At 45.3% G+C, this 14,492-nt stretch overlaps 1 protein-coding gene across 1 annotated transcript in view; it reads left to right on the top strand.

The window, feature by feature from the left end:
* Positions 1–14,492, top strand: part of CELF1 (CUGBP Elav-like family member 1) — an 86,999-nt gene that overhangs the window by 36,438 nt on the left and 36,069 nt on the right. Inside the window, exon 2 of the mRNA XM_040980238.1 lies at positions 8,157–8,196. The gene's annotated coding sequence lies outside the window, so the exon portion shown is untranslated. The remainder of the gene's footprint in view (positions 1–8,156; positions 8,197–14,492) is intronic.

Below are 14,492 nucleotides of genomic sequence, written 5' to 3'. Positions count from 1 at the left end.
GTAGAAATAGCAGGGCAAATATTTAGCACCAGTGTATTGGGAGTGTTGCAAACTAGAAAGTTACTCAGTACCAAGTACCATTCATAATTTTGCCCAGAGGAAAAGCTTAGCTACCATGTGTGGACCGCTGTTGGGTGGTACTGATAGCTGTCATGGGAGGGAAACAAAAAGAGTTGTAGAGAGAATGACACACACCTCACTCTAGTAGGAATGCTGTATAGGGAGGAAAGAATCATTTTGAAAGGATGGGAATTGGGGGAGGAAGTAGAAAGAGATTTTTGGAAAGATTTATTTTTATTGGAAAGGCAGATCAAATTTACAGAGAGGAGAGACACAGAGAAAGATCTTAACTTTGCTGATTCATTCCCCAAGTGGCTGCATAATCCAGAGCTGAGCCAATCTGAAGCCAGAAGCCAGGAGCTTCTTTGGGTCTCCCACATGGGTGTAGGGCCCCAAGTCTTTGAGCTATCTTTCTCTGCCTTTGCAGGCCATAAGGATGACCATACTGGCCAGTGTGGAGATGAGGTTGAGATCTGTTTATAAATGTCTGTATTAGGGTCATGAAGAGGACGCACTTAGATGACTCATATAGTCAGTAAACAATGGACCTGAACCTGAATCAGAGGGAGGGACCAGCTGAGTAGCCACAGAGCAGCGCCATGAGAAAGAAGTATTTTGTATCATACAGGCTAAAGTTAAAAGTCTTGTCCCTTCTGATGAAGACAAGTCAAAACCAGACCTGATGCTCTACTGGACCTGTGGATATGCTGGCACTAGACAGAGGGCATTTATTTTGTGCTTTCCTATACCAGTTTACATTTTACACATAAGCAATGCCATCTTATTAATGGTTAGTTTCCCGGGGAACATTTGCGGCCTTGATTTCACTTATCTATGCTGAGTGTGTTTACACATGTGTTTAGCCTCTGAGGTGGAGCCTGTTACTGGTTGTGACATGTGTGCCTAGATTAGCATTAGATTAGCATCCGATGCCACTGTGCTTCCCATGCTCTGGATTCCCTGTAGAGAAGAGGTGGGTGCACTGCTCCGAGCACACACTGCAGAGTCCTAGTGTCCGTCCTTGGGGAAGTTTTACATATGATGAACTGGCTGCTGGAGAAGCTACACATTAGATTGTTTTATCTAATTATTGAGCTTTCTGGAGTGTGAGCATGTGCTGGGGTCCGAGTGATGGATGTGGAAGACAGGAAGGTGTGAAGAGAATCGTTCCTTTGCAGGCAAGGCCGCAAGGAACTTCCCGCTGTGTGGCAAGGCCCTGCGGATGTCTCTACAACACCTGAATGCAGCTCTGCCTCCCTTTGCATGGACACCGGACAACCCCATTGAGATTTCTGTAATCTATTTAGGCATTGTCTGCCTCTGCGAGTTACTGTTAAATATCAATGGGAGCTTAGAAGCTGATGTTGCTGTTACCGTTTTTAGCCAAAAAGCTGTTATTGCTGTTAGGGCTGCATCTTGTGGCAATATGCTAATCAAGGGTGTTCTGTCTTCAGGTGTAGTGGGAATCTATTCTTTCCCTCTTTCTTTGATCTTTTAGGCCCCTCCTGTGAAGCCCTTCCTTCCTTGACTGTCTCAAGACCAAGCTGTAGAGTAATTGTGGTAGGAATGTGTTAGTAATTGATATGCACCATCTATTGAGAACTTTTTCCTAGCCAGGCACCAGGTGGTTAACGTCCTAGCCTTAGGTGAAACAAATGGTGGAGTTACCTTTAGAAAACACCCATTGACCATGACGTAAAAAGTCTGAGCCAGAGTTTGACTGATTTTGTATAAATAAAGCGGACAGCTTTTGTGCGTCGTCCATTATGATGATGAAGTCCTAGTGGTCTGTCTTTTTCTTTCTTTGCACCTCATTCACGCACCCTTCGCTAGTTCCGAACTCAGCTAGAGCTGGACTCCAGCAAGCATGGGTGAAATGGAGTATTCCAAAGCAAAGGCCAGCCTTCTTATTGAGCCGTCCTTACCAGGAAGAAAGAAATCGAGGGTGTAGTAAGCCAGCTCTAAAAGGCAGCAATCATGTAGTGCACTTTCCCAAAATCGTTTCTATTACATGATCCTTTTCTTGTCTAGTTAAAAGTGGCTTGTTGTATTTTGGGCATTTTGATGGTAAGTGCCTTTTGATGATAAGTGATTTAAGTCCTTTTGCGAGGTACAAGTGAGGAAGTTTACACCTTGAGCTGAGGATTAACTTGCTGTTAAGCCACCGATTTACCAAGTAACAGTAGGAACTTTTCACTACACTTAAGCACGTTTCTTGAAGTTCTTGTAGCAGTTGCAAAAGTTGCAAGATTAGCCACAGAAAAATTGTCTGGGCTGGCCTCATTGGCAGTGGGTTATTCCTGCCTCTTGTGACTCCATCATCCCATATCAGAGTGTCAGTGGAGGTTTTCTGTTGCTCCCTCAAGTGCCCTGTGGTCCATGAGGAAAATTCAAGTGGTACTCTTAGCTCCTGGCTTTAGCTTGGGCCACTGTAGCTGTTGTGGCACTCTCTCTCTGTTATTGTGCCTTCCAAACTAAATAAGTAAATATTTTAAAAGGTATGTATTTATAATATACAAGGTGCCTAAAAGCATCATGCCATGTAGTAAATGCATATCGGTGTTAGCTGTTGTTTATTGCCACTTTGCAAGTCTTGGGGACATTTTCCTTTCCTTGGAGTTGCCATGGTTTCATAAAGTTTGAATACCAAATCCCATCCATTTGAGGGTGCACAGTTATTACCATTGAAGGCTTAAACTCATGGATTTTAAAACTGAAAACTCTGCTGTGTAAGAAACACTTCATTTCAAAGCCAGCCATAAAATCTGAATTATTTACTGTTTAGAATTGTTCAGGCTAGTTCAATTTCCCAAGAGACCTTAGAAAGGTCTCCGAAGGCCAGGAGATAGAATTTTTTGGAACCTACCTGATCCTCTGTTGTTTGTCAGCCTCAGTGGCTTCACTTTCATGTTTAGGAGAAAAATGCTAATGCTTCTTTCTTCCAAAATTGGTCAGTAAACTTAAGCCAGGGAGGGGGAAACATTTGAAAATGTTTGCAGTTGTTAAATTCTTCATTAGCTTTATCAAAGTTATTCAAGGAATTATTGAAATCATTTACTAGTAATTGCTAATAAGGATGAGGCTTGTTGATGAGGCCTAGGCTGTGTGTGGGCTCAGGACTTATGTAGGTCACTGAGTATCACCGTGCCCATAGCGCAGGTCTCTGGAATCTGTGCCAGTGCCTGCTATGTAAGATCGGTGGCCACCTTCTGGGGAAGGGCACTGTGTTGTTACTCAGAATATAAGCAGGTATAGCCCAGCTATGCACTGGCTCGTTACCTTGCTTACTCTAAAAAAAAGGCATGTAGAGCTCAGAGCGTTCATGTCAGTCAATTTAAAGTTCCCCCCCCACCCCTAAGGTATTTATTTATTTACTTAAAAGAGTCAGAGACAAAGAGATCTTTGATTTGCTGATTCACTCAAATGATCAGTTTGTGCATCATAGTTAGGCCTGGAAGAAATCCGGAGCCAGGAACTACATCCTGGTCTCCCACATGGGTGGCAGGCTGGGGACCCAAGTCATGGGGCCACATCTGCTGCCTTCACAGGTGGAAGCATGGTCGCTGGTGTGACTCTCAGTAAGGGATGTCTGCTTTCCAAGCAGCAACTTAGCCCCTTGGTGCCACAACTCTACCTCAGTCAAGTATAATTTGAAAACTTCAAATGAGGTTGTGTGTTAATAGTGTTAATATTTTTCATTAATTTAAATTTTACTTTAATGTTTATTACAAAGGTGAGGAGGCTGCAGACCCATGTGGACCTCTGATTAGGGTGGAGAGGGTCAGAGGTGGGGGAAGGTGATTGGGTAAATGTTTCTGTTATGCCTGTTTCTGAGAGGGGAGTAAGGTGGAAGAGAGTGTACTGCTCCTTAGCATCTTAATATTTTAAGGATAACTACTACTGTTGGTTCCCTCAGGCAGCCTGTGCTGCTCCTCCCCTTTAAAGTTTTATTTATTTATTTGGAAGGTAGAGTTACAGAGAGAAAGGAAGAGACTGAGTTCTTCCATCTGCAGGTTCACTCCCTAAATGGCCACAACACCCGGAGCTGGGCGCGTGTAAGTGTGGAGCCAGGAGCCAGGAGCTTCTTTCTCCCTCGTAGGTCAGGGGTTCAAGCATTTGAGCCATTCTTCACTGCTGCGCCTGGTGCGTTAGCAGGGAGTTGGAGTGGTTGTGCAGCAATCAGCGTGAAAATGGTTATGTAACTTTCCTGGTTAAGCCATGGTGCTGCACACCGCCCCCTCTTTTTTCCCCCTCTTGTCACCCTATTTGGTGCTCCTTTTCTCCCTTAGTGCCCTTTCCCATCTTGTGATTTATTTATTTGGAAGTATTACACACACAGAGAGAAACTTCCCAAATGCCACATTGGCTGAAGCGTGGCCAGGTGAAAGCCAGGAGCTTCTTCCGGTTCTGCTAAGTGGGCTGTCCTCTGCTGCTTTCCACGTACATTAGCAGGGAGCAGTACTGCGAGTGGAGCAGTGGCTAGACCTCGATGCTGGCCTCTCCCTTCGCTCTTTTACCCTTGTGTGGTGATAGAGAATGGTGCAGGGAGTGTTAATAGAAGCAGACATCTATGGAGCACCAAGGGAATAGAGGCCAGGCAACCTCAGAGAGCCAGTGCTTTCAAATTCTGACCAGCTTTCCTTTTTTCCCCAGAGCATTCTGTCTTCTCACAGAATAGGCAACAGAATGTAAGAAAAACAAAGCTGTGGAAAAAAGGCTTTTGAAGAAAATTGTTCTCTTTTTTATTTTTAAAGATTTATTTATTTTTAAAAAGATTTATTTATTTATTGGAAAGTCAGATATACAGAGAGGAGGAGAGACAGAGGGGAAGACCTTCCGTCCGATGATTCACTCCCCAAGTGAGCGCAATGGCTGGTGCTATGCGGATCCGAAGCCAGGATCCAGGAACCTCTTCCAGGTATCCCACACTGGCGCAGGGTCCCAAGTCTTTGGGCCGTCCTCGACTGCTTTCCCGGGCCACAGGCAGGGAGCTGGATGGGAAATGGAGCTGCCGAGATTAGAACTGGCGCCCATATGGGATCCCGGCGCGTTCAAAACGAGGGCTTTAGCCACTAGGCCATGCCGCTGGGCCCCAAGATTTGTTTATTTTTATTTGAAAGAGTTACAGAGGAGAGATGGGGGGGGCGGTCCTTCTGATGGGTGTGGAAGGCAGGAAGGTGTGAAGAGTATTGTTCCATTGCAGACAGGGCCACAAGGAATTTCCCGCTTTATGGCAGGGCCTGGTGGATGTCTCTACAGCCACCTGAATGCAACTCCACTTCCTTTTGCTGAGATTTCTATAATTTATTTAGGCATTGTCTGCCTCTGTGGAGTTAATGTTTACTACCAATGTGAGCTTGGAAGTTGATGTTGCTGACACTGTGTTAGCCAAAAGGCCTTTCATTATTGCTGTCTCTGCCCCTTCAAGGGTGTTCCATCCCCAGGTGTAGTGGGAATCTATTCTTTCCCTCTTTCTTTGATCTTTAGGTCCTCCCTTCTGTGATGCCTTTCCTCCCTTAACTGATTCAAAATTAAGTTGTAGAATGAGGATTGTAGTAGGAATGTGTTGCTGATTGATATGCACCATTTATTGAGAACTTCCTTACCACGGGGTCAGGATGGGTAACAACCTGCTTTAAGGTGAAACAAGTGACAGAATTATCCTTAGAAACACCCACTTGACCATGACGTAACAAGTCTGAGCCAGAGCTTGACTGGTTCTGTCAAAAGTGGACAGCTTTCTCGCATTGTCCACTATGATCATGGAATTGAAGCGGTCCATCTCTGTCTGTTTTCTTTACGCCTCATCCACGCACCCTTCGCGAGTTCTGAACTCAGCTGGAGCTGGACTCCGGCAGAGAGACAGGAAGATATTCCATCTGCTGATTCTCTCCCCAGTGGCCATATTAGCTAGGCCGGTCAGAAGCAGGAGGCAGAAATTTTTTCGGGATCTCCAACGAGGGGCAAGTACCCAAGGACTTGACTGTCTTTCACTGCTTTCCCAGAGCAGAAATGGAGCAGCTGGGAATCCAGTATCTGTAGGGGATGCAGGCACTACAGGTGGAGGCTTAACTAATTATGCCATGGTGTCCGCCCCAAGAATGTACTTTCTCGCAAACAGGACTGCTGACTATTCCAGGACAGGGTTTTTTTTGTTGTTGTTGTTTTAAAGATTTATTTATTTTTATTGCAAAGTCAGATATACAGAGAGGAGGAGAGACAGAGAGGAAGATCTTCTATCTTCTGATTTACTCCCCAAGTGGCTGCAATGGCCGAAGCTGAGCTGATCTGAAGCCAGGAGCCAGGAACTTCTGGGTCTCCCATGCTGGTGCAGGGTCCCAAGGCTTTGGGCCATCCTCGACTGCTTTTCCAGGCCACAAGTAGGGAGCTGGATGGGAAGTGGAGTTGTCGGGATCAGAACCAGTACCCATATGGAATCCCGGTACATTTAAGGCGAGGACTTAAGCTGGTAGGCCACCACGCTGGGCCCCACAGAGCCCTTTCCAGGCACACTGTCTCTAGCTGTTGGCATTTCCTAGATTGGGGTCCTCTTTGTCATGAGCTCTGTGGGTAGCCTTTGGTTGTCATCCCCTTCTCAGAGAGCAGAAGCAGAATATTTTCCTTAGTTTGTGCATCCTTGAGTAGTCCCCACAGAACAGCAGGATGCTGTGTCATTGACGAATTGGGAATAAAATAGAGGAATTTTTGAAGATAGAGATCTGGTCCATGTAAATGCTTTTGGAAGTTATTTGTTAATAGTATGTACTTTAAAGTCATTGGAATATCACAGGTTAAATACGAAAACTCGCAACTAGGTCCATATGAAAAACCAATCAAAATTCCCTAGTACCTGTTTTATGCGAGTGGAGAAGCCAGTTTGTCTCAGGGAGGCTGAGTGGTGGTTAGTTACTTAGCTCTGGGTCTTGATTTTTCTGCCATGATTCTTGCTTTCCAGTGTCGACATTGTCCTCAGTGACTTTGTGCAGGTCCATGCCTATAGGTGGGGTTCTCCTGGCAGGAGTGATAAGTAGAAATCTGTAGGCATTTGGAGGGCTTAATAGAATCAATCTTTACTTGCAAAATTGTTTGGTGATGCTTAAAATAAAACAAATTGGTTTTGTGGTTGTTCTCTTTGCTTTTACCTTCAATTAGCTTCCCCGTCTTCTGAATTTGTTGGTGTCAGTGGTTCACCACTGACCCAGGGCCACCCAGATGCACTTACAGAGGCAAGAATGTGGTTGCCTTTGCCCCGAGCTTCATGCCCGGCACCTCCTGATTAGGGAAAGTTGCTTTGGCGAAATAGTGTGTCCTCTCCACAGTAATGACATGATGCGTTAGTTGCTAAAAAAATTTTTTTTAAAAATTACACAGGGGCCCAGCACGATGGCGCAGTGGTTAAGGTCCTCGCCTTGCACGCCGGGATCCCATATGGGTGCTGGTTCTAATCCCAGCAGCCCTGCTTCCCTCCCAGCTCCCTGCCTGTGGCCCAGGAAAGCAGTCGAAGACGGCCCAAAGCTTTGGGATCCTGTACCTACATGGGAGACCCGGAAGAGGCTCCTGGCTTCGGGTTGGCATAGCATCGGCCGTTGTGCTCACTTGGGGAGTGAATCATCGGATGGAAGATCTTCCTCTCTGTCTCTCCTCTCTGTATATCTGCCTTTCCAATAAAAATTAAGGAAAAAAAAAAAAAAGAAGAAGAAGAAGAAAAAAGTTACACAGGCCTTAGTGTTTCTGAGTCTCTTGTCCAAAGGCACATATTGTTTTGCGAGCTCAATGCACTTCATAAATTGTTGTCATTATTTTGCTGTTTGTTGTGTCATTCAGGGGTAAGCCTCTTGTTTAACTCTTTAAGTACTTCAGTTCTCCATCTTTTCAGTTGATGGTGTCTTAAAATTAACTTTGAGATAGTAGATGGATTTTATCTTTAAGGTATGATAGAAATGGGAAAGGGAGGGGTTCTTTGTTTTTTTGTTTGCTTTTGTGCCTGCTGCCTTGGTGACAGGGCCTTTTATTTGGAACAAATATCTGTGTCTGTCTGCAGGTTTGAGAAGTACAGGCATGGCCCACTTACATGTGTTTTTTCCCTTGGTTTTTAGAGTGAAGACATAGTCCAGAGAGGGAGGTGTAAAGCTACAGGTATGGGCTAACTGCTTGGATGAGTGTGCTTTCTAGGCATCCTCCTAACCTTCTTGCATGGGACGTGCTGTGCAGATACAAAAAAAGTTGCTTTCAGAAAGGTGATGACTTCTTTTCTGCATTATTGGGGATAGTTGCAAAATATTTCTCTTTAGGGAGCTACAAACTTTTCTTCCTTTGTTCCTCCTGTCTCCGTAGCTGTTTTCCAAAGCAGACTGCCCCTTCCTAGAGTCAGCCACAGCTCTGTCTGGTCCGGGGGAGTGGTGGGAACGAGAGAAGTGCTGAGAGGTACAAGTGATCTGTTATAGCTACCCACTTAATTTTCTCTCCTCCACTCCACCTCGCACTTGAAATTCCAGCTAAACCTAGGTGAGGACTGGACTTAGTAGGTTCACCTCCTGGACCTAGAATCTGTTCAACATTCTGATTTCGAAGTGTAAGCTTGCAGTGTATTGTTACCACTGAGAATTAGTTAGGTTCCGTAGCTAGTGTGGGAATGTGAACATTCGTCTAGATTTGAAGGTGGTTGCATTCTGACAGGGATTTTGTTAGATTAGGGTTAGTACAGAAATTCTAGCACTCACAGAGTTCACACTTTTGCCGAGAGCACTGATCACAAACCAGAGTTTCTGCTAGTCCTTTGCACTGTGGAGGGGAACAGAGTGACCTAAGTGTGTGTGGGAAGGAGAAAATGAAAAGCTTACTTTCTTTTTTTTTTTAAGATTTATTTTTTTATTATTTTTTATTGGAAAGGCGGATATACAGAGAGGAGAGACAGAGAGGAAGATCTTCCATCCGATGATTCACTCCCCAAGTGAGTGCAATGGCCGATACTATGCCAATCCGAAGCCAGGAGCCTCTTCCGGGTCTCCCGCACGGGTACAGGGTCCCAAAGCTTTGGGCCGTCCTCGACTGCTTTCCCAGGCCACATGCAGGGAGCTGGATGGGAAGCGGGGCTGCCGGGATTAGAACCGGCGCCCATATGGGATCCCGGGCGTGCAAGGCGAGGACCTTTAACCACTTGCGCCACCGCGCCGGGCCCAAAGCTTACTTTCAAAAATCAGTGGTTTTCCCTTCCTTTGCCTGGTCATATTCTTTTAGTATACTGTGTGATAATTTTACACACAAAACAACTTACTGCACACAAATTATTAACTTTACTACTTAATTTCACACTGTTTTTACATTGAAATAGATGTTAAAATATTTTTTAATTACCTTGAGCCCCCTATTATGTCCCACCAGTTAAAATGCCTTTAAATTTTTTTTTTAAAGATTTATTTTTATTATTTTTTCATTGGAAAGGCGGATATACAGAGGTTCCCAAAGCTTTGGGCCATCCTCGACTGCTTTCCCAGGCCACAGGCAGGGAGCTGAAGGGAAGCGGGGCTGCCGGGGATAGAACCGGCGCCCATATGGTATCCCGGGCGTGCAAGGCGAGGACCTTTAACCATTTGCGCCACCGCGCCGGGCCCGCCTTTAAATTTTTTAAAATCTGTTTTTATTGGAAAGGTAGTTACAAAAAGAGGGAGCGATTTTTTGATCCCCTGGTTCACTCCACAAGTGGCTGCAACATCTGGAACTGAGCTGATCCGAAGCTGGAAACCTCTTCCAGGTCTCCCATGCTGGACCAGGTCCCAAGGCTTTGGGATACCCTCTGTTGCTTTCCCAGACCATAAGCGGGGAGCTGAGTGGGAAGTGGAACAAATGGGACACATACTGGCGCCCATATGGATGCCATTTTTTGCAGGTGGAGAATTAGCCAATTGAGCCATCCTGCCTATCCCTATAAATGTTTTAATTAGTTGGTTAATTGAATTGAGACGCTAAGAGAAAGAGAGAGAGATCATCTATCATTGGTTTACTCCCCAGAAGATCATGACAAATAGGTCAGTGCCAGACCTAAGTCTGAAGCTGGGAACTCAGTCCAGGTGTCCTCTTGGATGTCAGGAACTCAACCTCTGGAACCATTAACACCTTCTTGCCTGCGAGTATTAGCAGGAAGCTGGAATTAGAAATTGAGCTGGGCCAAGCGTGGTAGCTTAGAGGCTAAAATCCTCGCCTTTCACCTGCCAGTATCCCAAATGGGCTTCAGTTCTAATCCTGGGAGCTCCACTTCCCATCCAGCTCCCTGCTTGTGGCCTGGGAAAGCAGTCGAGGACGGCCCAAAGCCTTGGGACCCTGCGCCAGTGTGGGAGATCAGAGGAGGCTCCTGGCTTCAGATTGGCTCGGCTCCAGCCCCGTTGTAGCCACTTGGGAAGTGAATCAGTGAATGGAAGATCTTCCTCTCTGTCTCTCCTCCTGTGTATCTGACTTTCCAATAAAAATTAAAAAAATAAATCTTAAAAAAAAAAAGTTGAGCTGACACTCTAACTTAAGCATGCTGATATGGGATACAAGTGTCCCATGTAGCATCTCTCTTTTTTTTTTTAAAGAGTTATTTATTTTTATTGGAAAGTCAGATTTACAGAGAGGAGGAGAGACAGAGAGGAAGATGTTCTGTCTGTTGATTCACTCCCCAAGTGACCGCAATGGCTGGAACTGTGACAATCAGGAGCCAGGAACTTCTGGCTCTCCCGTGCTTGTGCAGGGTCCCAAAGCTTTGGGCCCTCCTAGGATACTTTCCCAGATCACTAGCAGGGAGCTAGAGGGAAGTAGAGCAGCTGGAATACGAACTGGCGCCTCTGTGGGATCCCTGTGCATGAAAGGCGAGGACTTTAGCCGCTAGGCTATGGTGCTGGGCCCCCCATGTAAAATCTTAATTAATATATCAAAAGTTTGTCACAGTTCAGTAGTTTTTACTTTGTCTTGATTCTTATTTAAACTTCACAGAGGTTTTCGTTGGGGTGGGTGGTGTATGTGTTTAAGATTTATTTTGTTTTGTTTGAAAGAGCTCCTGAGAGAGGACAGAGACACCTAGAGCATCATCCTCCATCTGATGATTTACTCCTCAAATGGAGCTGAGCCAGTCACCAGCCAGTAACTCCTGTGAGCCTGCAGGGGTGTGAGGGCTTGTGCCCGCCTCTGTTGTCTTCCCAGGTCTCCGCTAGGGGGCTGGGTTGGAGTTAGAGCTGTTAGGACGTGCACTAGTGCCTAGTGCTCCTATGGAAAGCTGGCACTAGAGTTGGAGGCATAGTGCTATACAAGGTGCCAACCCCACATTTGTTTGAAAGAGAGCCAGAGAAAGCACATGCCAAATGGCTGCAAAGTCAGGACTGGGACAGGCCAGAGCAAAACCAGGAGTAGGGGCTTTTTCTGGGTCTCCATGTGGGTGTCAGGGGCCCATACACTTCAGCCACGTGCTTTCCGAGGTGCATTAGCAGCAAACTCGATAGAAAGTGAAGCTGCTGGAGTCTTGAACCATTTCACACTTGGAATGCCAGCGTCTCACGCAAAAACATTACCCATTGCATCACAATGCTAGAATCTTTGGAAAAAAAATTCTTTTATCTGAAAGACAGTTACAGAGGGAAGAAGTGAGATCTTCCATGCATAGATTCACTCTCTGAGTTCCCACAACAGCTTGGGCTGGGCAAAATGAAGTCAGGCACCTCATCTGTGTCTCCCACAGGTGTGAAGGGGCCCAAGGACTCGGGCCACCTTTCCACTGCTTTCCCAGGTACATTCACTTGGAGCTGATCAGAAGTGGAGCCACCAGGAGGCACACTGGCACCCATGTAGGATGCTGGCATAGTGGTTTGACCCACTGTGCTATCATGCTGACGCCCTCTAAGTTATGTTGTCACACTTTTGCAGCAGCAACCAAACTGCTACAAAATAGGATGCTACAGAGGTATTTGTCAGTGTGAGTCTGAATTAGTAGCCCTAACAGCCTTATGAATTGCACCAGTACTGGAAGTATTCAATTTTAGTAGTGAAATTCAATGTGTCAAAGCAGTAAGTTACTCTGATTGGTTATTTCCAAGCAGTATCAGCTACTTAGACATTTGTGTGTTCCCATTATTTGTCAGCAACACGGACAGGCACATACCCAGTCGCTTAGTAGCCCGAGGTTAAAACTTTTCCTGAGATTTTGGTATTTTTGTTACATGAGTTAATAGTGATTTTTTTTTTATTATTACACAGATTCTATCTAAGAAAGATTTGTTTGTTTTTATTGCGAAGTCACATATATAGAGAGGAGGAGAGGCAGAGAGGAAGATCTTTCATCTGATAAATTGCTCCCCAAGTGACCGCAATGGCTGGTGCTGTACTGATCCAAAGCCAGGAACCTCCTCCACATCTCCCAAGTGGGTGCAGGATCCCAAGGCTTTGGGCTGTCCTTACCTGCTTTCACAGGCCACAAGCAGGTAGCTGGGTGGGAAATGAGACTGCTCGGATTAGAATGGCACCCACATGGAATTCCAGTGCTTTCAAGGTACTTTAGCCACTCGGCCACCGTACCAGGCCCACAGATTCTCTGTTTCAAGGCAGTGGTAGTGGTCTGTAATCTCCTCTATGCTCAGTGGGATCATCCTTCATTCCATTGCCCTTTCACACTGCCTTAGACTATTGGGGTGAAAGTGGGATATCTGTTCACTTGTCGCTGGACCCCTGCTGCATCAGTTGAGAGATGCTTGCACGTGCTGTCAAGGCATTTTGTTCAACTCTCCGTTTCTTACTCTTTTGGCCAAGAAAATATGAATTTTTGGAGCTTCTATATTCTAGTGCAGGTTTTTGAAATTTTCTTGCGAAGTTTATTCCTATTTTGTGAATTGCATGATGTGCTATTATCTTAAAAAGTTTCCCTTATTATTTATTTTTAAATTACCTGATTTCATTTTTAAGAGATTTATTTATTTACCTACCTACCTAGCTATTCACTTATTGATTGATTGGAAAGGCAGTTATAGGGAAAGAAAAAAAAAATCTTCCATCCACTGGTTCACTCTCCAAGCAGCTGCAATGGCCGGAGCTGAACTGATCTGGAGCCAGGAACTTCCTTTGGGTCTCCCACATGTGGATGCAGGGTCCCAAGGATTTGCGCTGTACTCGACTGCTTTCCCAGGCTACAAGCAGGGAGCTGGATGGGAAGTAGAGCAACTGGATTAGAATCAGTGCTCATATGGGATTGTGGTTTGCACAAGGCAAGGATTTTAGCCACTAGGCTACTGTACCGGGCCCTGAAAATTTTTTATTTAAATATTTACAGATGAGGATGTACATGCATATACACAGAAATTCTCTCTCTCTCTGTCTCTCTCTCTCTCACACACACACACACACACACACACACACACACACACACACACGATATAAATAGAACAGGAGAGAGCGAGAGAGGGGCATAGAGAAAAAGTGATATCTCCCATTTGCCTGTTTTCCTTCCAAATGCCTGCAATCATCAGGCCAGGACTGGGCTAGATGGCAGCCAGGAGCCAGGAACTCCATCCGGGTTTGCTCATGGGTCGCATGGACCCTGTTACTTGAGCCACCCTACGGTGTATGTTAGCATGGAGCTGGGATCATAATTGAAGCTGGACTTGAACCCAGATGCTCCAACATAAAATGCAGACCTCCCAAACAGCAACCCCTGATGTGGTTGCTAAATGTTTTAACAGGCTAATTGCCCTTCCCCTGCCATGATTAGGCTTTGAATTGTTCCCCTTCCAAAAATGGAGAATATTTCAGGCAAAGAAAACTGAGAGAGATGAAATTCAGAGTGGAAGGAAGGGGTAGCTGAAAGTGAAAGAGGGCCTGGCACAGTATCCTAGTAACTAAAGTCCTTGCCTTGCATGCACCAGGATCCCATGTGGACACCAGTTTGTGCCCTTGTTGCCCGACTACCGGTCTAACTCCTTGCTTGTGGCCTGGGAAAGCAGTAGAGAACGGGCCAAGGCGTGGGACTCTGCACCTGCTTGGGAGACACAGAAGAAGCTCCTGGTACCTGGCTTTTGATCAGCTCAGCTTAGGCTGTTGCTGCCACTTGCTGAGTGAACCGGTGGCTGAAAGATCTTTCTTTCTGTAAATCTGACTTTCCAATAGAAATTAATCTTTCACAAAAAAGTGGGAAAGTTATGTTATTGTCTTTTTTTTTACTTCAATCCTTGATTATCACCATTCTTCCCATCATTGGTTATATTTCTAATGCATTCAGGAAAAGCCTGCACAGAAATTTAACTAACTTACAGGCATTTTTCCTGGATAACTAACTTTAGAATCTGCTTTTTCATTATCCTTAATATCTGTGTTTTCTATTCCCATAGTTGTTTTTGATTTTCATTTGGCAACTTTACAACCATTTTCTGAAATTGAGTGACTTGTGATTAATTTCTGTGCTTTCTTTTTCCCACAAG

Source organism: Ochotona curzoniae, unplaced genomic scaffold (assembly GCF_017591425.1).
Source record: "Ochotona curzoniae isolate NIBS_2020 unplaced genomic scaffold, NIBS_Ocur_1.0 contig_3432, whole genome shotgun sequence".
Classification (NCBI taxonomy): Eukaryota; Metazoa; Chordata; class Mammalia; order Lagomorpha; family Ochotonidae; genus Ochotona; species Ochotona curzoniae.
Note: the sequence above shows the minus strand (reverse complement) of the source record. Positions and strands in the feature narration are given on the sequence as shown.